A 26,388-nucleotide genomic window follows, 5' to 3' on the forward strand; every position below is an offset into this window, starting at 1 on the left:
CACAAAATATGTAATGGCCTGGATAACTACATAAAAGATGTTCAAATCTTAGAATGTATTTCACCAAATTAGTTAGTTGGCTGGTTAATTGGTTTATTGGCCTGTTAATTGGGCTTCCAGCCTTTCTACACACGAGGGTCATTAACGCTGCATGCTCAGTATTCACCGCCAATAAATGAAAAGTTTAATACCATGCATGGGCCTATTGGGATTAAAATAAAATGTATGTGTGTATACACTGAGATTCACACTTTCATGTGTACATACATTGTTACTTTCAGTGTAAACAAATAAGAAATATGTACACAGTGAGGATATATACACAGTGAAACAAGTAAATTCTCGTCGTGTGTGTAGACAAATTTCTCACCATGTTGTTTGTATTAATAATCTGGACGCAGTTTTATGTCAGTAGGGTAAATGTATTCTCCAGAACCTACTTATGTCAACCTGAGCTGTGCTAACAAGGTACTGCTGGTTGCTCCTCACGCTGCAGCTCTTCAGCAGTTGATTAACAAATGTTAGAGAATATAACTCACAATACCGTAGCTGGCACAATTCACCAAATAGCCGCACTTAAAGAGAAGAACTTTGTCACTTCGGTCTGTTCTGAACAGGCCTCTGTTTCTCTCGCCCTAGCTGTGACTTGACAATGGTCCAGGTTGGACCAAAACATCATCATAAGGATCTTCTAAATGCCGATTTTTTGGTGATTTGTTTTAATTTTTTTTTTTAGCTTGATTTGACTAATAAAAGACAGTCATGATACTATTCATTCAAAGAATTCTAAAGGTAATTACACTAAAGATTCTAAGTTTAATGACTGTTTTATGCAACTTGTTAAACATTTCGCATGTCTCTGACACGACATCATGAACGACAAGGATTTTTTTATGCAAGCAAATTACTCAGAAAAGGTAATACTTAGCTTCTGATTCGGGCAAAAGGAACTACCTTCTTTTCCGTGTGATCAAACGTGATTACCTGTCATTCTCAGGAGCTGCATATACCTTTCCTTTGAACATTAAAATGGTATAAAATACCGACAGGTTGTTAGGTAAGACACATATGCAACAGTTAGGTATCTTTATTTCGAAACGTTTCGCCTACACAGTAGGCTTCTTCAGTCGAGTACAGAAAAGTTGATAGAAGCAGAAGATACTTGAAGACGATGTAATCAGTCCATCACCCTTAAAGTTTTGAGGAGGTCAGTTCCTCAGTCTGGAGAAGAGCATATTGTTCCATAGAATGAAACAATATGGAGATGAAGTGACTTACCTAACAACCTGTCGGTATTTTATACCATTTTAATGTTCAATCTGTCAGACACTGCAACACAAGGGTATCTTGGTACAGACCTACAATCAACTTCGACAACCTCTACTAGTGAGAACGGCTGGATTTGAGAGGGACCTGACCTCCCAACATCTGAGTTCTTACCTCTTCTAGTGACCTACGTCTCACCTCATGGCGCTATATAAGGCTCCATCCTGTCACTTCATCTCCATATTGTTTCATTCTATGGAACAATGCTCTTCTCCAGACTGAGGAACTGACCTCCTCAAAACTTTAAGGGTGATGGACTGATTACATCGTCTTCAAGTATCTTCTGCTTCTATCAACTTTTCTGTACTCGACTGAAGAAGCCTACTGTGTAGGCGAAACGTTTCGAAATAAAGATACCTAACTGTTGCATATGTGTCTTACCTACCTTTCCTTTGAAAATGATAAAAAATTCTTCTAAATACAAATAATAATAATGGGTAGAATGACAAATTTGAGAACAAACTTTGACTGGGACAACGTAACGCTTATGAAGGTATACATTTAATTTATGAGGGTCACTGGTGTGCCCTGCGTTAGGAAGACTCATCTTGTCAAGCTACCTAGCGTTGTCTATCTGTAGCTGAGTGGTTTTAGGAGCCATCGTAGGTTCAAATCCTGTTGGCTGAAATATTTATTTGTGTGTGTGTGTGTGTGGTGTGTGTGTGTGTGTGTGTGTGTGTGTGTGTGTGTGTGTGTGTGTGTGTGTGTGTGTGTGTGTGTGTGTGTGTGTCGTGCCTAATAGGTAAAATTGCTCAATTAGCAAAAACTCGTTTAAAATTAAGTCCTTTCTTAAATTTTCTCTTATACGTTAAAGATATATATTTTCATTTATGTTAATGTAAAAAATAATAATTTTCTACCAAAAGAACCTTAGAAAACTTAACCTTATAACAAGCGCCCTATTCTGCAAGAGAGTTATTATTTCAGCCAAAATCGCAAGTTTCACGTGCAGGTTGTGTGTGTATTTTTCCAGTCATTTATTTTCCCTTATTCTGTATATACTGTATACGTACTTTACTGTCGGTATCCTGTTCCATTATTTACGTTTGGACCACTGTTTTCCCATGTGAAATAATGTGTGTTAAGGGATGTTGCTATGTTACAGGCAAATTGGTTCCGTTCACAAATGTCTATTGTGCCAATCTCTTCCTTTCTTTTAAACTAAGATTGATGTTTCTCCACCATAAAACTAGCATGGTTGTCCCAATAAATGACGGGCGCATTGTATGGGACATGAGTTTTGGAAATATACTAATGTTCCTGAATTCTGGTGTCTAAGCTCTGTGATGTTTCTACTATGTATTGTTTATCACAGCCTGCACATGGAACAGCAGCACTACTGCTGTTTGGTTCCGTGTCCAAATCTGGTAATATTACGAATTATTTTTTTTTATTCCGACTGCAACATTAGTACCACTTCTTCAGTGTTTTGTTGAGCATATTTATTTGTTGCAAGTGACAAACAATACATAGGAAAAACGTCGTTGAGCTTAGACACCAGAATTCGAGATTGCTAGTATGCCTGTAGGAACTCAACCCAAACAATGCATGCGTAATTCATTGGAACCTACATACACTCCTTGAGTGGAAAGATACCATGCCTATTAATGAAGGGCACAGGTCAGGAGACAGTACCTGGAAGTAGAAACATTAGGCACAAAAGAAGCTACTGAGGTAACTTTCCACACAAATTATTACGTTGGAACACCCGGTCTGTAATCCAACAGTTCAACCCGAAATGATTAACTAGTAGGCAGGTTGCAGTGCTCATCTACCTGCATTATCAGCCCCTGACATAATATTATTGCTCTTAGTTACTCTTTGTGAGCATAACTGCCTGTGACTAGTATCCTCTATATGGCTTGAGAAATCAAAACCCTGAGCGAAACGTAGTTCCTGTGTAAGTTTGTTCTGCACATTGCATCTTTATATCCATTTCTGTGAACATTACCCTTTTACATCTAACAACTAAAACAAAAATAATGCAGAGGTAGCTCCATGAGTTCTGGTAACAAATGAAAGTTTTCTCGAAATTCACTTTATGTAGCTCAGGCATCAAATAAAAGCTTTTCCAAATGCGCTATGGACACATTATCCTGTGTCGAAAATTCTCAAAACTATGATTGCTGCAAAAACAAGCTTAATAGGAATTTTTAAGCTAGCCATATCTACTCAAAGGCGGTGTTTTTTCCGTCAGGAATCATAGAAGTGTATCTCGAGGAGCCTTCATGAAATCAAGACCCGTACTGTAGTTAGCGTATCGAGACTAGGTGTTTCACCCTGTTTAAAACAATAGGATCACTACATGTAAGTGGCCTTAGCTTAGACGACAACTTCATCCATCATGTGCTAGTGAGTCCACTGAAATGATGTGGATCACATTATGACAAACTGAGGTATATTCATTTTACCCACTTATGTGCAGAGACAAACTGAAACCAAAGGATACTTAAGTGTTTTAGGACAATAATTTGAAACTAGAGGTTATTGAGGGATTCAAAATAAAAATCACTAGAAACCCAAGGTTATTCATTGTCTATAAACCAAAGATTATATAGTGTTTAAATAAAAAACACCAGAAACCATAGATTATTCAGTACTTGAAGATAAAAGAGACCAATAGAAACCATAAATTATTCAATGTTTGAAGATTAAATTAAATAGAAATAAATAGTTAATCAGATTTTGAACATTAAAAAATAGAAACCTCTGATAATTCAATGTTCGAACGTAAAATTTAGTGTTCGAACATAAAGTTCTTTTTAGCATCAGTATGTTTCAATCATAATTTACTTTATAAAAAACAGTTTATCGTTAATTCCTTTATTATTTTGAAATAATTATTATCACAAAGATATGAACGTAATTCAAGTCCATTACTGACATTCTTCAAACCATACACACAATACCACAAAATATACTATGATTTCAACAATTCTTTTCCACAGTTCCAGAAATAATACCTACAATTCCACAAACTGCGTCAACACTCGCACAAATCATACAGCCATTTCCACAAAACATTTCAACACCACAAACCAAGCTTAAAATTTCCCCCAAAAAATAATTCTCCACAAAATGTACCTATAATTCCACAAAACAAACAATACTTCCAACAAAAAGTACAAATAATTCAACTAATTCTACAAATCAAAATCATAAATCAACAAATCCATAAATCCAAGACCAAAATTCAATTCTTCATAACCATAATTTCACAAACCAAACCCAAGAAGCCTACAAATCATAAACAAATAAATCCACAAACCACACAAATCCACAAACTAGACCCAAAGTCCCACAAATCATGCCCAACATCTCAGGGAAACATACAAACAATTCCGCAACACACAAATACCTAAACAAAACGTATCAATAATTCCACCAACTATAACACTAACTTCATGACTCCTACCAATAACTCGGACACAGTAATAGGGCACGAGTCACATCACAGAACTCTGTAAGAAATAACAATTCGCCACGGGAGGCGCCACCTACTGAGGTTCGCTCACCATGCCTGACCAAGCTTATATTTATGTAAGCGAATATTACAGACGTAAATGTTATTTCTCGCGCGTATATGTAATGAATAAACACACATTATATATATATATATATATATATATATATATATATATATATATATATATATATATATATATAATGTAATAAATGTATATGTCGTGCCGAATAGGCAGAACTTGCGATCTTGGCTTAAATAGCAACGCTCATCTTGCTATGTAGGACAAGTGAAAATTTGTATATGCAATAATTTCGCCAAAATCATTCTGAAACTAACGAAAAAATATATATTTGATTGTGTTTGTTTAGTACTAAATTACTGTAAACGTATTTAAAATATATTTAGTTGGGTTAGGCTAAAATAAATTGTTCTTGTTATAATAAGGTTAGGTAAGTTTTCTAAGATTCTTTTGGTGCAAAATTAAAATTTTTTACATTAACATTAATGAAAAAAATATATGTTTAAACGTATATGAGAAAATTTCAGAAAGGACTTATTTTTAATGAGTTCTTGCTAATTGACCAGTTTTACATATTCGGCACGACATATACATGCAGAGCCTTTCGAAGCAATAGTGGAAGCATGTAGAAAGTAATATCGTAGTATTATTCGAACCTAAGTTGTCAGTTCTCCATGTGTATAGTTAGGTGCCAGCCTAACGCCTTAAACCACTCAACTACAATTGCAAGACGTTAGGTAGCTTGCTGGACTGCAAGCCATGTTTCTCCTAATGCCAGGAACACCTGTGGGTGTCAAGCATAGTCTCCAGCTATTTCATTACCCTCCTGTATGTTATGGCCTTACAAGCGATACTACACTCGATGCACCTCGCAGAATCAGGGAAGCACTGCATCGCTCGTGAGGCCAGAACATACAGGATTATTATAATCAAATAAAGCACTAAACCGACAAGGATCGTGCAGAGAACATACAGGAGGTGAATGAAATAACCAGAGACCACGCTTGACACTCAGTGGTGTGACCGGCGATAACAGAAACATGGCTTGTATTCTAGCAGGCTCCCTAACTTTATGATTCATCTAGTAAGTTTATTCAGGTATACACAAATATAGTTACATAGAATTATCATACATAGCATATGTGTAGAGAACGTAGGATAACCCAAAAAACTCAGACAGAGTGACTTATTTCCATTGGGGTCCTTTTACCTTATTATTATAATATAAAGGCTATAATATTTTCTTATTATTCTACAATGAAGATAACATCTTATTATCATACTAAAAAGACTATCTACTACACCAAGGTCATTAAGACTATCTACAATACGAGGGTCATTACTAGGAATAAGGTAAAAGTTACACGTATGTTAGCTAAAAAATAGAAAATCATTCCCCTCCCTTTCTGTAGCTACATTCATCAGACACCTTTTGGCACTCTTCTTGAACTGGTTCATGCTATGACTGGCTTTGACATGTGCAGGCAGTCTGCTCCATTCCTTTATTGCTGTACAATAAAAGGTGTTTGAAGCCTGGCCACTGACTGTGGGTACTACAAAGTTGTGCTCTCCCCCCCTAGTACTATGATTGCTTTGGTTCCCAACCTTGACAAAATTGGCAGCAAGATATTCTGGACACTGTGAGCAATTTTATAAACATGATTTAGCTTCAGTTGTTTTACTCTGTCTTCAACATTCAGCATATCCAACTGCTGTAATTCATCCTGGCCTACATGCTCTCTTGGTCCCAGCCCCAGGATGAATAACAAAAATAGTCACAATACCGTGACTGGAACAATAATGGTCCAAGACGGACCGAAACGTCGTAGTAAGCTTCTTTCTTTTATGTCCAGGATGAATCTTACGATTTTGTTCTGGGTGATTTGGAGTCTATCTTTCAGTTTTTTTGTCAAGGCAGAGTACCATGAAGAGTAAGCGTGTTACATATGACATTGTATAAGGGCTAGACATAGGGTCCTGCGAGCCTCAGTAGCGGAGTATACCTTATATACACTTATGTGGTGTCGAATAGGCATAATTGGTCAAATAGCAAGAACGCAATTAAAATTCTTTCTAAAATAATAATTTTTAGCAAAAGAACGCTAGAAAACTTACCCAATCTTATTATAACAAGCTCAATTTAATTTAGCCTAATCCAACTAAATATATTTTAGACGTGTTTACAATAATTGAATAATAAATAAACACAATGAAATATATTTCTTCGTTAGGTTCAGAATGATTTTTGCGAGATTATTGCATACATAAATTTTCGCTTCCCTTATTCGGCAAGAAGAGCATTGCTATTTAAGCTGAAAAAGCAAGTTTTACCTATTCAGTACGACATATATATATATATATATATATATATATATATATATATATATATATATATATATATATATATATATATATATATATATATATATGTTATCAATAAAAGCATTCTTTACAGTTAGTGCACGGGTGAAATGTCCACTCAATGACTAGTGCAGTTGATAAGGAAAATTGTCGACGATGCAGTATAAATTAATATTAATGGGACTAATTCTTGAAGGTTTTCCAACTGGTATACGATGACTGAGCTCACTGTCACAAGCATATCCCTCCAAGCCACCTGCTTCATTGTTCCTTCTCTAGCATCCCCCTGGTATCTCCTTCCAGAGTGGGTGTTCGCTCTCTTGTTTCTTTCACTTTCCCTTCTAGGGTGGTGCATTTTTTGCCTATGAAGAGCTCTTGATTCAGGACAATAGAGCTCTCTTTATCCTCCTTGAGACGAACCATTTTAGCTTCCATTCTTCATCCACTGAGTGATCTCAATGGGTTAGCCGCTTTCCCATTAAGAATAATAAAATAATTATAATGGATATTCAAGCAATATAGCAAACTTTCACAAGAAAACCAGTTTTTCAGTGGATACAGCAGCCAAAAAATCAGTTCAAAATTCCTCAAGTATCATACGCAAGGAGATATAACCAACATTGCTATCATGCAGATGCTTGCAATATTACTTTCACGTAGATTTTGCCAACACCGCATTGACGCAGTTTACCTGGAGTTTACCTGGAGAGAGTTCCGGGGGTCAACGCCCCCGCGGCTCGGTCTGTGACCAGGCCTCCTGGTGGATCAGAGCCTGATCAACCAGGCTGTTACTGCTGGCTGCACGCAAACCAACGTACGAGCCACAGCCCGGCTGATCAGGAACCGACTTTAGGTGCTTGTCCAGTGCCAGCTTGAAGACTGCCAGGGGTCTGTTGTTATGGTTAAATACTGCTTTCAAGCTGTTGTAGCTATTCACTGCTTTTACGAAAATGTAGCAAACATTGCTTTCGTGCTGATATAGCTAACATTAACTGAATTTAACATGTCATGGTTCAACGTCGGCAATGTTTACGTACAGAATGATAAATGGTAATTAAAGAGCATGGTCCATTTACGAAAAAAAAATTTATGTTTTGCCCATGCTAGAAGCCACTTTTGCAGGGTTAATAATCAATTAGAAATATATGTATTATTATTATTAGCTATCCCCGAGGGGATACCTTTATGTGGTTTCTCGACTTTTTCTTCCTTCAAGTCTTGGGTACAAAATTTCAGAACGTTTCTCCCGATCGGCTTCAAATTTATGATACTGGAGTAGTTTAAGTAGAAAAACATCGTTGCAACTACTGCCACATGAGGTATCCTCTAATGAAATTTATATGGCTCATTCCACGATTTGGATTCCACGTGATAATTTGAAAAAGCTTCTACAGACTGGCTTCAAACTTTCAGCACTCGTGTATCCTACTTAAGAAAAGTTTAGGCTTCGTCTTAGAGTATTTAGGTGCCAAATAAATATTTTTGATTTTAAAATGAGGTGGCATTTTTTCTTGAAAAATGTCTCGAGTATTACTCTTCCGAAATTAAACTTTAATAGGTGATACAGCTAATGGAAAAGATGTGACCGGCTTATGGTTTAGACTGTGTAGGTGTTAATTTACTAATTTTCTTGGTAATTTACTAATTTTCTATATTTGGAGATGTTGGATACTGTGTCGTAACTGGAGAATGCATCGTTTGGTTGCCTTCAAACTTTTAGCACTGAAGTGTATTACTCCAAAGAAATCTTCTCACTGAGTTAGGGTTCAGTTTATTTTTTTCATTGTATGAAACACAATTCTTTTCTGTGCAATAACTGGGTAATTCCTCTTCTGATCGGCTCACTCTTTAAATGCTGGCGTAGCGTAATTGAGAAAAATCCTAATTAAATTTTTAGTGGTGGTGTGAACTGATACTGTGTGAATCGACATCTAACCTTTGCCTTCAAAATTCTGAAGCTGAAGTATCCGACTTATTGGCAGGATCTATTTGGTTTTACTGAAGAAATTGAGAAATTAGTTTTGTTACTAGTTCTTAAGAATGTATCCTCCGATTGGATTCAAATCTGATATTTAACTGCATTACCAACTTATACTGCACTCCGTACGATTCCTTTAGCGTACATTGAGACTGGGCCAGTGAGATAATGGAATACATTTTACGGATCTCGCAGCGACTGAAATACTTCTCGTTACTTTTAGAAGTAAAGTGGCTGTGGTTTGAAAGATCAGTGAGGCTGTTACAGTGTGGTGATGGGTGAGGCTGTTACAGTGTGGTGATGGGTGAGGCTGTTACAGTGTGGTGATGGGTGAGGCTGTTACAGTGTGGTGATGGGTGAGGCTGTTACAGTGTGGTGATGGGTGATGCTATTACATTGTAATGGCTGAGGTTTTTACGGTGTGGTGATGGGCTGTTACGATGTAGTGATGGGTCAGGCTGTGAAGATGTAGTGATGGATCAGATTACGATGTAGTGATGGATCAGGCTGTTACGATGTAGTGATGGATCAGATTACGATGTAGTGATGGGTCAGGCTGTTACGATGTAGTGATGGATCAGATTACGATGTAGTGATGGGTCAGGCTGTTACGATGTAGTGATGAATCAAGCTGTCACGATGAAGTGATGGGTCAGGCTGTTACGATGTAGTGATGAATCAAGCTGTCACGATGTAGTGATGAATCAAGCTGTCACGATGAAGTGATGGGTCAGGCTGTTACGATGTAGTGATGGGTCAGGCTGTTACGATGTAGTGATGGGTCCGGCTGTTATGATGAAGTCATGGATCAGGCTGTTACGATGTAACGATGGGTCAGGCTGTTACGGTATGGTCTCACAATTTCTTCATTGCCACGCACTCCTGTACAAATCACTAGTTACCGAAGGGTGGTCAATGCGCTCAATATTTCTGGGTCAACCTTCCTAAGTGGTACATGACTAATTACATGAACATAAGAACATAAGAAAGGAGGAACACTGCAGGAGGCCTGCTGGCCCATACTAGGCAGGTCCTTTACAATTCATCCCACTAACAAACATTTGACCAACCCAATTTTCAATGGCACCCAAGAAACAAGCTCCGATGTGCAAGTCCCTCTCAAATCCAACCCCTCCCACTCATGTACTTATCCAACCTAAATTTGAAACTACCCAAAGTCCTAGCCTCAATAACCCAACTAATGCTTTAACAAATTTCTTCCTTAAAATAATAAGTATTAATATAATGATATTCAATAAATAACAAAAAGGCACAATACCGTGACTGGAACGATACACAAATAACCCGCACATAAAAGAGAGAAGCTTACGACGACGTTTCGGTCCGACTTGAACCATTGACAAAATCACACTGACTTTGTCAATGGTCCAAGTCGGACCGAAACGTCGTCGTAAGCTTCTTTTATGTGCTGGTTATTTGTGTAACGATATTCAATTTAACAACATTTCAACATAAGGCGCAGCTCAAAACAATTTGAAGTTTGATATAGCTTAACGCTAAATTTATAGTGTAGCCGCACTCCAGTTTTAATATAACAAAAGAAACGTTTAATCATGTTAACGAACCACACCTCTTAAAACCTTAGCGAGGAAAATTCTTTGAACTTGCTTCAAAAAAGAGAAATTTTGTGTGACTTAACAAGTTGAAGCGTTTAAATGCTTTTTAAAGATCTTAAAAATACTGGATTTGAGGCCTTAACAATGGCAGTATTTATTGTTTATCTGCGGAAACCTTTGGAGACCTAAAGAAACAACACATTGTAGGGGCTTGCATAGCGAAGAGTTACGAGATCTTATGTGAACAGTCACCACTATTATCTTCGCAGTCACCACCATCTCCACAGTCACCACCTCCATCTTTACAGTCACCACCACTATCGTCAAAGTTACCACCATTAACTTCATAGTCACCATCACTATCTTCGTAGTCACCACCACTATCTTCACAGTCACCACCACTATCTTCACAGTCACCACCACTATCTTCACAGTCATCACCACTATCTTCGTAGTCACCATCACTGTCTTCACAGTCACCACCACTATCTTCACAGTCACCACCACTATCTTCAGTCACCACCACTATCTCCACACTCACCACCACTATCTCCACACTCACCACCACTATCTTCGCAGTCACCATCACTATCTCCACAGTCACCACCATTATCTTCACTGTCACCATCGCTATCTTCGTAGTCACCACCCTCATCACACTACCGCCACAGTCACCACTACACTATCTTCAGTTACCACAACTACATTACCCTCATAGTCATCATCACTACACTACCCTCACAGTCATAACCACCTAAGTGAAACAGGCATCATCCAGGTAGGTACACGTCACTTTCAAGACCTCTTACGCCTCAACGGAAAAATTTACAAAGTTAACTATCAATAAATTTTTGCTCCTAAGCGATGTTAATGGTTGTCTCCCCTCCCCCCCACACACAGCACATCTACCAAATAATAGCAGCAGCACTCATGGCACTGTACACTGTATACGTCAGGCCCATACTGGAGCATGCAGCACCAGTATGGAAACCACATCTGGTCAAACACAGTCAAGTAATTGGAGAAACTGCAAAAGTTTGCAACAAGGCTAATCCCGGAGCAAAGGGGTATGTCTTATGAGGAGAGGTTAAGGGAACTCCTCCTGATAATACTGGAGGGCAGGAGGGATAGAGTGGATATGATATCGACGTATAAAATGCTGAGAGAAATTGACAAGGTGGACAGGGCTAGAATGTTTCAGAGATGGGACACAGAAATAAAGGGGACACAATTGGAAGCTGAAAACTCAGATGAGTCATAGGGATGTGTGGAAGTATTTCTTTAGTCATAGAGTTGTCAGGAAGTGGAGCAATCTGGAGAGTGGAGTTGAGAAGGCAGGATCCGTACATAGCTTTAAGAAGCGATATGTGATAAGGCTACTGGTGCGGGGAGGGAGAAGACCTAGTAGCTATTAGCTACAACAGCATATAGATGAGTACTTATAGGTGAGCGCGCGCGCGCACACACGCACGCGCACGCGCACACACACGCACACGCGCACGCGCGCACACACAATCATCATTGGGCAACTTTTGAGGGTAACTGTGAAATAGAAACAGTGTAAAAAAGAACGGAAGGAACTTGACTAAATCGGTTAAAGGTTGAAGATCATATTGTATGAAGCGCTAAAAACGCATGGGTGATTCAGCGCAAAGCCTGAAGGCTCGATCCACCTTTCCGTAGTCGAAGTCGATCACAGAGTCACGTTCTTGGTAATTACGCTATACTGGTTAAAAAAATAAACGAAAAAAAATCGAAGAAACTAACAAATAATATTTAAGTTTTAGGAAAGGGAGCGAATGTGACAAAGGTAACTGAGGGACTTTAAATATTTTATCGCAGTTCTTCATATTAATTAAATGTGAAACGTAAACAATTATAATAATTGAAATTTTTACCATTAAAAAACAAATTATTCAGTTTTTGAGGTATGAAGCTAAAAATTATGGCCAGTAAAATTCTTTTATGCAAATACCATTTAATTATTGCATGAAGACTTTAAGGAAGCGACACAGAAAATGAAGACAACATACCATCAAGTCTACACTAAGTATTTCCTAGGAAAGGAGAAATATGACGTAAATGGCCTCAATTACACAAATTAACCACTTGGAAAGAGTGACCATTTTCTGCTGGAAAAAAAGAATATGTTGGGATATACTACTATAGTAAGAAAAAACGAAAACACGAGCAGCTATACAATAAGATAAAAATAATGAGCATTTAGCCCAACATTTTTAGAGAGAAATTCAATGGGGCAGATATTAATGAACTACTATACAGATTTATACATATATACAAAATGAACTAAAAAAAATAAAGAAATATATATTAAATAAAATAACGATTCTTTTTAATCGAGCTGTAGAGCCATATATTACATTGGATTAAGATATTCTTTCAAACAATTTAGTAAACATGAACATACAATAGAGGAAGAAACTTGACAAATGAAAGAACAATGATGGGCGAAACGGCAGTAAATATTTTCTTCACGTTTGCCAAATAAAAAGTAAAATAACTGAGAGGCAAAATATAGTTTGTCAATGATGAGAAATCAAAGTGGAGGAGATAATGTGTACAGTAATAAACAACTTCTAAGTCCATTTACAGAAAATTTAAATGGAGTTGAATCTTATCACATAATTAAGTAGAGGACAATTAAATAATAAAATAAAAAAAGCTGGTAACAATTATCAAGATAAAATGAATAGGACTGGGTGATACTGCACCTTGGGTGTTAAAAGTAGTGTACAGGAGAGCTTGGCTGTACGCAAATGATTTAGGTTTAGAATTCGTTGCAAATGGAAAACCAGTGACTATATGGAAGATGGCGTATATTGTGGTGATATACAAAAAGGGTGACAGGGGAGATTATTTGAATTATAGTTCTGCCTCGCTGCAAAGTGATGCTGTAAAAAAACTGGACAAATACAGTGAAGATGGGTGGACAAAACACTAGTTGAAATAAAACCAGTTAAACAAGAAGCGATTTTTCTGGTCTGCGCATTACTGTATTTCTAATCTTTAAATCAATGAGATTCACGTACTTAAAAAGAAGATGGACTGTGTTTATCAAGACTTTACAAAATCATTCAGTAGAGTACCTCATAAAAGATTAATTATGAAACTATAAAACATGATAGTAGAAGGCAAATTAGTTACGTGAGTCAAACATTTTCTGTTTCAGAGTAAAATACAAATAAAAGAAAGTTGTCAGTCTCGGTACTTGACTCACTGATACTTTTAATTTATATAAAAGATTTGCCAGAAGGAATAAAATACTTCATGAATGCTTTCAAGGATGTTACAAAGATCTTATGCAAAATAGCATCGAAAGTTACTGTAGATCGCTTGAAGGCGAATTGGATAAATTGAGATAATGAAGTGAAAGACGATGTTTAATGTAAATAAGTTCAATGTGATTCAAATGGGAGAGAGAAATAAATGACCACATAAAAAATGTAGACTGAGAAAATATTAAAAATATCAGAGAGAGAGAGAGAGAGAGAGACAGACAGAGAGAGGTTGGGGGGGGGTGCCCTTGAGTTATTACTGCCAAAAAGAGTGTAACCAAATAATCATATAAACCAAACTGAGAAACATGTATGCTTTGCTGGCAAACTGTAAAATATCTCTTATATACATTAACGGAGACTCGACAAAAAAAAACAGTTGTTCACAACGCATGTCGAGTGTCACCATAAGCTGAAAATCATGGGGTAAGACAGAAAAGGGTCTAAGAACTACAAAAAATCCCATTGTTAAAAAATGCGTTGAAAGTCATAGAAACACCAAAACTCATTTCACCGAGTGATACGGGAGAAAAAAAATGATAACCACACACAAAGTGATGAAAGAATATGAAACAAAAAAAAATCCTTAATAGGCTTGAAATAAGAAAACGGAAAACTACGCTTACAGAAAGTTAAATAACTGGAGCCGGGAGGATACCAGAAATATTGTATTTCCAGTGTTAAATGAATGGAATGCATTGGAAGAGGAATTAATACTAATTTGTCAAAGATTAAACGATAAATTGTTTAGTAAAGAAGGGACACTACGAACATAACAATGTTCATGTTGCTACAAATAAGTCTAGACACGTCATCTTACTAAAACACACATACACACTCAACAAACACACACACACACACACACACACACACACAGAATAGAGAACAATAACGTTATAAAAACTCCGGGTAAAAGATGCTCAAAGCTGTAGACACGATAGACGTTTAACGTGGGAAGAGCCATGAAAAAAAGGGATACAGCTGGAGGTTGGACATAAAAATGATTGAAGAGGGACGGTGCTGGTAGTCAGGTAGTGGACGCTGATTACAATGAATGAGTGTAAGATCACTGAATAGATTTATAAGCTGTAATGAACATTTAAAAGGCTGGAGTTTAACATCTGCAAAAAAATTATGTATGTGCACACCAACACACACACACACATACATACACACACACACACACACACACACACACACACACCACGCTCAGAACGCTCACTGAGCCAGGAGCTGTGAATCGACCCCCGCCACCACACACAGGTACACAAACAAACACATATGTACTGAGGCTAAACCCCCGCAGTCTCAGGAAGGTGTATAAAGATGGACAAACACTTCATGATGGGGGAGGAATCCACGCAGAGAGATCGTTAGCATGACTGACACGCGAAAAAGCATTCTTCCACAAAAGTGAACTTTCTGAATTTAATGAAGCTCGTTCACGGAGCCTTACCTCCCCCCCCAACCCCCCACCCCCACCCCATCCATCGAAGACTACATAGCCGACTGACTGAAGTCACCTTCAGATCTTCCTTCAGTTCAGTAATGCAGTTTGCTATTGTCGTATTAAGAGTACGTCGACAAGTCACAGCGAAATGACATAAATATTAATAATATAGACACTGAGAGGCAAACTGCCGTGTGATTCAGGGCTTTAACTGGTTACCTGTGCAATTATCCAACCTCATTTCTCTTGTCCAACTGGGTAATATATCGTTCCAATAACTACCATCTTAGCCCCATTTGAGTCGTAAACTCTACTTGTGGTGTGTAATTGGCATGCCTACACTTGCCTTTCCCCCATGTTAATGGAGCGTATGTGTGTGCATAGTGCGTATGTGTAATATATATATGTCGTGCCGAATAGGTAAAACTTGCGATTTTGGCTTAAATAGCAACGTTCTTCTCGCCGAATAAGGCAACCGAAAATTTGTGTAGGCAGTAATTTCGTAAAAATCATTCTGAACCTAACGAAAAGAATATATTTCACTTTGTTTCTCAAATTATTGTAAACTTATCTAAAATATATTTAGTTGGATTAGGCTAAATTAAATTGCACTCGTTACAGTAAGGTTAGGTAAGTTCTCTAAGGTTCTTTTGGTAAAAAATGATCAATTTTTACATTAACATAAATGAGAAAAATATATCTTTAAACGTATAAGAGTAAATTTTAGAAACTTATTTTAATTGAATTCTTGCTAATTGGCCAGTTTTACCTATTGGGCACGATATATATATATATATATATATATATATATATATATATATATATATATATATATATATATATATATATATATATACACACACACACACACACACAGTTGTCATTGTGTACGTGTGTGTGTGTACGTGTGTGTGTGTGTGTGTGTGTGTGTACGTGTACGTGTGTGTGTGCGTGTGTACGTGTGTGTGTGTGTGTGCGTGTGTACGTGTGTGTACTTGCGTGCATACGTGTGTGTGTATACGTGTGTGTGTATACCTGAGTGTGTATACGTGTGTGCGTATACGTGTGTGCGTATACGTGTGTGCGTATACGTGTGTGCGTATACGTGTGTGTGTGTGTGTGTGTGTGTGTGTGTGTGTGTGTGTGTGTGTGTGTGTGTGTGTGTGTGTGTGCGTGTGTACGTGTGAGTACTTGCGTGCATACGTGTGTGTGTATACGTGTGTGTGTATACCTGAGTGTGTATACGTGTGTGCGTATACGTGTGTGCGTATACGTGTGTGTGTGTGTGTGTGTGTGTGTGTGTGTGTGTGTGTGTGTGTGTGTGTGTGTGTGTGTGTGTGTGTGTGTGTGTGTGTGTGTGTTTATGCGACTATGGGTAGAGAAAGAACTTTAGTAAAGATTCTACACTCGCCTGTCTCCACAGAGTGGCAGCAGTAGAGGAGCACCACCAGTGCTATACCAGTGAAGGTAACATAGCAGGGTCCTTGTACAGAACCCACTCCAGCACACTGTGCGTCGGGCAGCGTAGCTCTGTACAGCCCACTCCCCTCACCTGCACATAAGGTACCTCGGGCACTGCACCTCGATATAGCTCTCTCCCTTTATACACTTTTCACGTCATTTAATGTAGCTTTGCAGAACCAGCTTTTCATATTTCCAAACACGTTACATCGAGTAGCACTATCACCTTCAGAGGGTAGAGGGACGTACTGCCAATAAACAGAAAGAAATATATAAATATATATATATATATATATATATATATATATATATATATATATATATATATATATATATATATATATATATATATATAAATAATATATATATTTATACATATATATCTTTATATATATATATATATATATATATATATTTATACATATATATCTTATGGTTAAATATATATATATAAAGATATGTATAAAAATATATTTTTTATATATATATATATATATATATATATATATATATATATATATATATATATATCTTTATATATATATATATCTTTATATATATATATTTATACATATATATCTTTATATATATATATTTATACATATACATCTTTATATATATATATTTATACATATATATCTTTATATATATATATATTTATATATATATATTATGTAAATATATATATATATATATATATATATATATATATATATATATATATTATATATATATATAAGAGACCATATAGACTTTTCTGTCGCCTCGTTTTTAAATAGTCTACCTGTAGCTTTTCTCTCTCACATACCAAGACGCACCTAAATTACTCGCGAACTTTATCACACTTGACTCGCTCGCTCAACCACCTCTCTTTCTTTCTCTCTTATTTATTTCTCTTTCATCGTGCTTATGAGTACCGAGAGAGATAGAAGGGGGGGATGGAAGGGGAGGAATATATCTAATCCGGGACACAGTTCAGTTACTTATGGAAAAATAATAACAAGATCATATTGGGTGCCAGGATGAGTATGGTGGATCAAGGACGTATCGAGATTGACGTATAGGGTGGGTGGAGGAGAGGGGAACGACTGGCACCCACAGCAGAGACGACCGATCTAGGGAACGAGAGAGCGTGCGAGCACCTCACGGCACCGTGTCCAGAGCCATACTAGCGAGAGTCTGGAACAGGGGCCACTCCGCTACCACCAGCCGTCGTTCCTACCTTAAGAGGCCACCTTACCCCTTGTTATTAACACTTAGGTAACTTACTTATTGGGATTTCTTCTCTTCCGTCATTATCTTTCTTGAATTTAGAGAAAGGTCCTTTAAATTCCTGTGGGTATTCATCTTGCGTTTGTATGTCCAGTCCTTTCAGAACTGAAGGACTAGTCTAGCATATATTTAAACGTATGGTTTATATAACGATCTTGTCTGAATTACGTTATCATGTGGGCCAGGAGCTGAGTCACGACCCCTGCAACCACAATTAAGTGAATACACACAAAGACTGGATGTTCTAGACAAGGGACACAGAAACAAGAGGTCACACTTGGAAGCTGACGACCCAGACGAGTCACAGGGATCTTAGGAAGTATTTCTTCAGTCATAGAGTTGTCAGAAGTGGAATAGTCTAACAAGTGATACAGTAGAGGCATGAACCATACATAGCTTTAAGACGAGGTATGACAAAGCTCAGGGGGGCAAATCACTGAAGAGGCGGGGCCAGGAGCAGTCTCTCTACCCCTGCAACCAAAATTACTTCCCTCACAAGAAATGACCAAGAAGTGAGAAGCTCAACATGAGATTTCAGGAAGTATTTACAGTGGAGGCTGAAGGGACACAGGGAAGACAAAACAGTGGTTTACACCAACAAGGTATATACCAACAAGTGTTGGATGAATTACACACAACTGAGGAGGAGGTGAAGAAGCTCTTAAGGGACCTTGATACCTCAAAGGCGGTGGGACCGGACATCTCTCCGTGGGTCCTTAGAGAGGGAGCAGACATGTGTGCCACTAAGCAAAATCTTCAACACTTCCCTTGAAACTGGGCAACTTCCTGAAGTATGGAAAAAGGCAAATGTAGTCCCCATCTTTAAGAAAGGAGACAGAAATGAAGCACTATACTATAGACCACTGTCACTGATGCGTATTGTATGCAAAGTCATGGAGATTATCAGGAGAGTGGTGGAGCACCTGGAGCAGAACAAGATTATGAACGACAGCTAGCACTGATTCATGGAAGGCAAATCCTGTGTCACAAACCTACTAGAGTTTTATGAAAAGGTAATTTAAGTAAGAAATGAGAGGGAGGGGTGGGCTGATTGCATTTTCTTGGACTGCAAGGCCTTCGACACAGTTCCTCTCAAGAGATTAGTACAGAAGCTAGAGGATCAGGCACATATAATAGGAAGGGCACTGCAATGGATCAGAGAATACCTAACAGGTAGGCAACAGCGAGTCATGATCCGTGATGAGATATCACAGTGGGCGCCTGTAACGAGAGGAGTCCCACAAGGGTCAGTCCTGGGACCAGTGCTATTCTTGGTATATGTGAACGACATGTCGTAAGGGATACACTCAGAAGTGTCCCTGTTTGCAGAAGATGTGAAGTTAATGAGGAGAATTAAATCAGTTGCGGACCAGACAGGTCTACAAAGAGATTTGTACAGGCTGGATGCGTGGTCCAGCAACTGGCTCCTAGAATTTAACCCCGCCAGATGCAAAGTCATGAAGATCGGAGAAGGGTAAAGACCGCAGAGTATAGGCTAGGAGGCCAAAGACTGCAAACCTCACTCAAGGAGAAAGATCAAGGAGTGAGTATAATACCGAGTGCATCGAAAGAAGCACACATTAACCAGATAACTGCTGCGGCATATGGGCGTCTGGCAAACCTGAGAATAGCGTTCCGGTACCTCAGTAAGGAATCGTTCAAGACTTTATACACTGTGCACGTCAGGGCCATACTGGAGTACGCAGCACAAGTATGGAACCCACACCTGGTCAAACACGTCAAGAAATTAGAGAAAGGCAAAGGTTTGCAACAAGGATGGTTCCAGAGCTAAGGGGAATGTCCTAAGGGAAATTGATCTGACGACACTGGAGGACAGGAGGGTCAGGGGACAAGATAACTACATACAAAATTCTGCGTGGAATAGACAAGGTGGACAAAGACAGGATGTTCCAGAGATGGGACACAGAAACAAGGGGTCACAATTGGAAGCTGAAGACTCATATGAGTCAAAGAGATGTTAGGAAGTATTTCTTCAGTCACAGAGTTGTTAGGAAGTGGAATAGTCTGGCAAGCGATGTAATGGAGGCAGGAACCGTACATAGTTTTAAGACGAGGTACGATAAAGCTCATGCAGCAGGGAGAGGGAGGACCCAGTAGCGGTCGGTGAAGAGGCGGGGCCAGGAGCTGAGTCTCGACCCCTGCAAACACAATTTGGTGAGAACAATTGAGTACACACACAAACACTTGTAGTCAGATTAGGAGGTATTGGTGTTCGCAAGGCATCGAGTTCAAGCATCGAGTGGGAGTTCATGACCAAAAGTTCATTGAGGGATCCACTGAGGGAGCCACTCAATGGGATATTCTAACGGGCTCTGAAACCAGACCTGCTCTTCCCAGCAACTACAGTCACACTGGGATGGCCCAGTAGTGGAGAATATAGCCTCAACAGTGCTTCAGTGTGTGTCCTATAAGGATAGAGCCCGTGTCCTAGCACTGAGAGCTTCACATGCAGGGGATTTCCTGTTGGCTGTCCCCTCCTCCTCCATTGGTATACGCCTCCACCCACAGACCCATACACCCTGGTGTTGCCCTTCGCCTTGCCATAACTATTCACACCGATCACAGGTATATTTGCGACAATGATTCGGCAGAATGATTCGGGAATTATGGTCTTGTTTGCCGTAGATCCGAGGGAAAGATTGCAAGGCATGAAGAGGTTAATAAAATCATCAAGAGGAGCCTCAAAACAGCCGGATGCCCAGCAATAAGGAAGCCACCCCAGCTATGCAGTTCTGATGGCAACTGAAAACTTCCAAATGGAATCACAATCCAAGCATGTATAGACGGCAAGCAGGTGGTGTGGGACTATACATGAGAATCTACAATGTCTAATACCTATTTCCAATACACCCAGGAGGAAGGAGGGACAGCTCTCAGCTTCACGAAGTCCCAGAAGTCTAGAAAGTACGGTGATCTTGCCCATCTCTTTCTTACAAGCTCAAGGACTCTTGTTCTATGGGAAAAGAGCACAACTAAGTTCCTTAAGGAGTTACAGAAGTTTCATTTGGGCAATTTAGGATCCCAGGGCGGCTAGTTTTCTTTTTCAGTAACTAAGCATTGCAGTTCAGAGGGGTACGTGGCCCAGCTCTGAGGAGCTGGATGAGATTTTCATATTGTAAATTTTGACGAACACGTAAGTATTTGATACCATATTGCGTAATAAAATATACCTATTGGTAAAAAAAAAAAAAGATGGGGCGGTAGGGGAAGTGGAATATTCAAATGGTTTCAGGTGAAATCCTTTAAGCGTTTTATCCACTTCTCGGAGGCCATGGGTTATAAAATTTGCACTAGAGGTGGACACTATTCTTTATATATATATAATGTAGTGTCGATAGGTAAATAACGCTCTATTTGCCGAATAAGGCAAGCGAAAATTTGTGTATGCAATAATTTCGCAAAAATTATTCTGAACCTAACGAAAAATATATATTTCATTGTGTTTCTTCATTATCAAATTAGTTAGATTAGGCTTAATTAAATTGCGGGTGTTATAATAAGGTTAGGTAAGTTTTTCTAATGTTCTTTCGGTACAAAATTATTAATTTTTACATTAACATAAATGAAAAATAAATATCCTTAAACATATAAGAGAAAATTTTAGAAAGAACTTAATTTTAAATGAGCTCTTGCTAATTGACCAGTTTTACCTATTCGGCACGACATATATATATATCGTCTTTCTTTCTTTCAACGCACCGGCCGTATCCCACCGAGGCGGTGTGGCCCAAAAGGAAAAACGAAAGTTTCTCCTTTTGGGTTACTAGCCCCTTGCTCCTCACATTTTAGTCGCCTCTTACGACACGCATGACTTACAGAGGAAGAATTCTGTTCCACTTCCCCACAATTTACACCAGAGGTGGACCCTGTAATAATAATAATAATAATAATAATAATAATAATAATAATAATAACATATATATATATATATATATATATATATATATATATATATTATATATATATATATATATATATATATATATATATATATATATATATATATATATATAATTATTGTACCCACGGAACAAGTGGAATTGATCAATAATAACACTGCACTAGCCAAGGAGTCGAACCCATGGTGTTTTGGCCCTCGTCATGGTGAGAGAAAACTCATGACACTTTAGACCACTAGACCACACAATCCTTAACAACGGTGCATGCAGCCAAGCTGGATGTTATACCCACCTTCGAAGGACTTACGGTGGTGTGGACGCCTCTAAGCTAATTTCATACTACTCCCTGTTTGTGGACTAGCTCAACAAGCAGTTTATTATATTATTGTACCCAATATAATTATATATATATATATATATATATATATATATATATATATATATATATATATATATATATATATATATTTTATTATCACACTGGCCGATTCCCACCAAGGCAGGGTGGCCCGAAAAAGAAAAACTTTCACCATCATTCACTCCATCACTGTCTTGCCAGAAGGGTGCTTTACACTACAGTTTTTAAACTGCAACATTAACACCCCTCCTTCAGAGTGCAGGCACTGTACTTCCCATCTCCAGGACTCAAGTCCGGCCTGCCGGTTTCCCTGAATCCCTTCATAAATGTTACTTTGCTCACACTCCAACAGCACGTCAAGTATTAAAAACCATTTGTCTCCATTCACTCCTATCAAACACGCTCACGCATGCCTGCTGGAAGTCCAAGCCCCTCGCACACAAAACCTCCTTTACCCCCTCCCTCCAACCCTTCCTAGGCCGACCCCTACCCCGCCTTCCTTCCACTACAGACTGATACACTCTTGAAGTTATTCTGTTTCGCTCCATTCTCTCTACATGTCCGAACCACCTCAACAACCCTTCCTCAGCCCTCTGGACAACAGTTTTGGTAATCCCGCACCTCCTCCTAACTTCCAAACTACGAATTCTCTGCATTATATTCACACCACACATTGCCCTCAGACATGACATCTCCACTGCCTCCAGCCTTCTCCTCGCTGCAACATTCATCACCCACGCTTCACACCCATATAAGAGCGTTGGTAAAACTATACTCTCATACATTCCCCTCTTTGCCTCCAAGGACAAAGTTCTTTGTCTCCACAGACTCCTAAGTGCACCACTCACTCTTTTTCCCTCATCAATTCTATGATTCACCTCATCTTTCATAGACCCATCCGCTGACACGTCCACTCCCAAATATCTGAATACGTTCACCTCCTCCATACTCTCTCCCTCCAATCTGATATTCAATCTTTCATCACCTAATCTTTTTATCCTCATAACCTTACTCTTTCCTGTATTCACCTTTAATTTTCTTCTTTTGCACACCCTACCAAATTCATCCACCAATCTCTGCAGCTTCTCTTCAGAATCTCCCAAGAGCACAGTGTCATCAGCAAAGAGCAGCTGTGACAACTCCCACTTTGTGTGTGATTCTTTATCTTTTAACTCCACGCCTCTTGCCAAGACCCTCGCATTTACTTCTCTTACAACCCCATCTATAAATATATTAAACAACCACGGTGACATCACACATCCTTGTCTAAGGCCTACTTTTACTGGGAAAAAATTTCCCTCTTTCCTACATACTCTAACTTGAGCCTCACTATCTTCGTAAAAACTCTTCACTGCTTTCAGTAACCTACCTCCTACACCATATGATGTATATATATATATATATATATATATATATATATATATACATATATATATATATATATATATATATATATATATGTCGTGCCGAATAGGCAGAACTTGCGATCTTGGCTTAAATAGCAACGTTCATCTTGCCATATAGGACAAGTGAAAATTTGTGTATGCAATAATTTCGCCAAAATCATTCTGAACCTAACGAAAAAAATATATTTCACTGTGTTTGTTTAATATTAAATTATTGTAAACAAATCTAAAATATATTTAGTTGGGTTAGGCTAAAATAAATTGTTCTTGTTATAATAAGGTTAGGTAAGTTTTCTAAGATTCTTTTGGTGCAAAATTAAAAAAAACTACATTAACATTAATGAATAATAAATATCTTTAAATGTATAAGAGAAAATTTTAGAATGGACTTAATTTTAAATGAGTTCTTGCTAATTAATCAGTTTTACATATTCGGCACGACATATATATATATATATATATATATATATATATATATATATATATATATATATATATATATATATATATATATATATATATATAATATATAAACATGAATAAAACAGTGAAAATAGATAATAAAACCCGAGTGCTTTCATGTGCTTACACATCTTCAGAGGAATAGTGAGATAAGGCAAGAGCATATTTTGTATGTCACCCGGAGGTGACATCTCACACAAACACGTCCTGCACAAACCTAACCCACGCATAACGTTGTCCAACATCAAGTTAAATTGTTCTCGTGACAAAGAACATACACACTGTATTTTCATGAAAAAATATTTTTAACCTTAAATATTATGGATATTATTCTGGACTACAAAATTGTTAAGTTTATGTATTCCAGAGCACAAATTTGAAATATGTTGTTCATTATCCCTGATAATGTTAAATATTAATGGAAAAAATATTTCCCACAAAAATAATTGGTATTGGACAAATTTATGGGTGGGTTAGGTTTGTGTGAGGTGTTGTCACCTGGTCTGTGTGAGGTGTCACTTCAAGGTTCAACATATACAATGTGCTCCTCTTGCCTCATCTTTCTTTTCCCCTGAAGATGTGTGTGGAAACAAGCACTCAGATTTTATTTCTTATATTCCATGTAGTACCTTTGCGTCAGCGTTTATATTCCGTGAAGTACCTTTGCGTCAGCGTTTATATTCCGTGAAGTACCTTTGCGTCAGCGTGCCCAGGTTACAACAAACGTTACCCCTCTGAGGGAGAAATATACGGCTCCTATTTCACTCTGTTTCCTTCTGTTTCAGTGTAGTTTTTGTGTTGTATTTATTTGTATTTCTTACAATAATTATATTCGCTAACGATAAACGGTTCTTAGGACTCCCAGAAGAGGCACCTTTTAAGAGGTTGTCTGATTTTTTTTTTCTTACTCCTACTTTTCGATTTCATTTTGCTCCTTACTCGAGAACGGGTTATGAGATCTGCTTTAAATTTTCAATACTTACGTATGGTAACCAGGACCAGTTTCTAAGAACAACCAGTGTGTGTAAGTGCTAATTTATGGTCAAAGTTACTGAACCCGTTCCAGCATCCTGAAAAGGTTTAGATAACTTCCAAAATATTCATTGGCACAGGTTTAAATGCCCCTCCCCCCCCCTAAAAAAAAAGGAAACAATGATGATGGAGTGTGTGCAAATATTATGAAATTTACTCAAGTTAAATCACGTTAAGTCAATTTCACTTTACCTGTACTGAACGGTTCCAGTATTTAATGGCTAACGCATCTTAGTGCCAGGATAGTGCAGGATAATCTCGTTTGCGTACGGGGAAAGTTGATGAGTATAATAGTAAAAAAAAATGAATCGCTAAAATCCGTTCCAAAACTGGAGAATGACTCACTGGAGTGGTTTCCATAACATATCTCTCACATTGTCAACGAATGGCGTAAGTCCGAATTTGCTGATTTCATTGAATAAATAGTGGTAAGTGTCCGGGGCCCAAGACTGTTCAACTGCCTCCCAGCTGTCTTCACGATGGCACGGGACAGGCACCTAAAGTCAGTACCCGACCAACCTGGCTGTGGTTCGTACTTCAGTTTGCGTGCGGCCAGCAGTAATAGCCTGGTTGATCAGACCCAGATCCACCATGAGGTCTGGTCTCAGACTAAGCCGCGGGAGCGTTGACCCCTGAAACCCTCTCCAGGTAACCTCCAGGAAATTAATTTTTAGTTCAATAACTATAGGCTGCTTTTCCTGGTTGACCTCAAAATATTTTTGACGATGCGTGTAAAAATGATAATATCGCATAAGATTAGTCTGAATAGATGCAAATTTGAAATTTTACTGGAATAGTTAAAATTTTGGAATCGTTTGAATCGGATAAATTACTCGAGAATGCCTTTTTTTGATAGGCTTCAAACTTTTACTGTTGACGGGCCTTATTAAAAAAAAATGTCACTCACTTCGTGCTGTGTAAACTTCAATTTGTCAATTGTTTCCCATGTAATAAAATTGTGAATGCATCTTCAAACCCTAAATGTTACTGTAATTTTGAGTTGT

The 26,388-nt window shown here is 38.1% G+C and overlaps 1 long non-coding RNA gene across 1 annotated transcript in view; it reads right to left on the reverse strand.

The window, feature by feature from the left end:
• Window positions 1–17,178, reverse strand: part of LOC138854593 (uncharacterized) — a 263,429-nt gene extending 246,251 nt beyond the window's left edge. Inside the window, exon 1 of the long non-coding RNA XR_011393773.1 lies at window positions 16,885–17,178. This is a non-coding gene — a long non-coding RNA (uncharacterized lncRNA). The remainder of the gene's footprint in view (window positions 1–16,884) is intronic.
• Window positions 17,179–26,388: the final 9,210 nt, after the last annotated feature.

The sequence above is a fragment of the Cherax quadricarinatus genome, chromosome 64 (assembly GCF_038502225.1).
Source record: "Cherax quadricarinatus isolate ZL_2023a chromosome 64, ASM3850222v1, whole genome shotgun sequence".
Taxonomy (NCBI): domain Eukaryota; kingdom Metazoa; phylum Arthropoda; class Malacostraca; order Decapoda; family Parastacidae; genus Cherax; species Cherax quadricarinatus.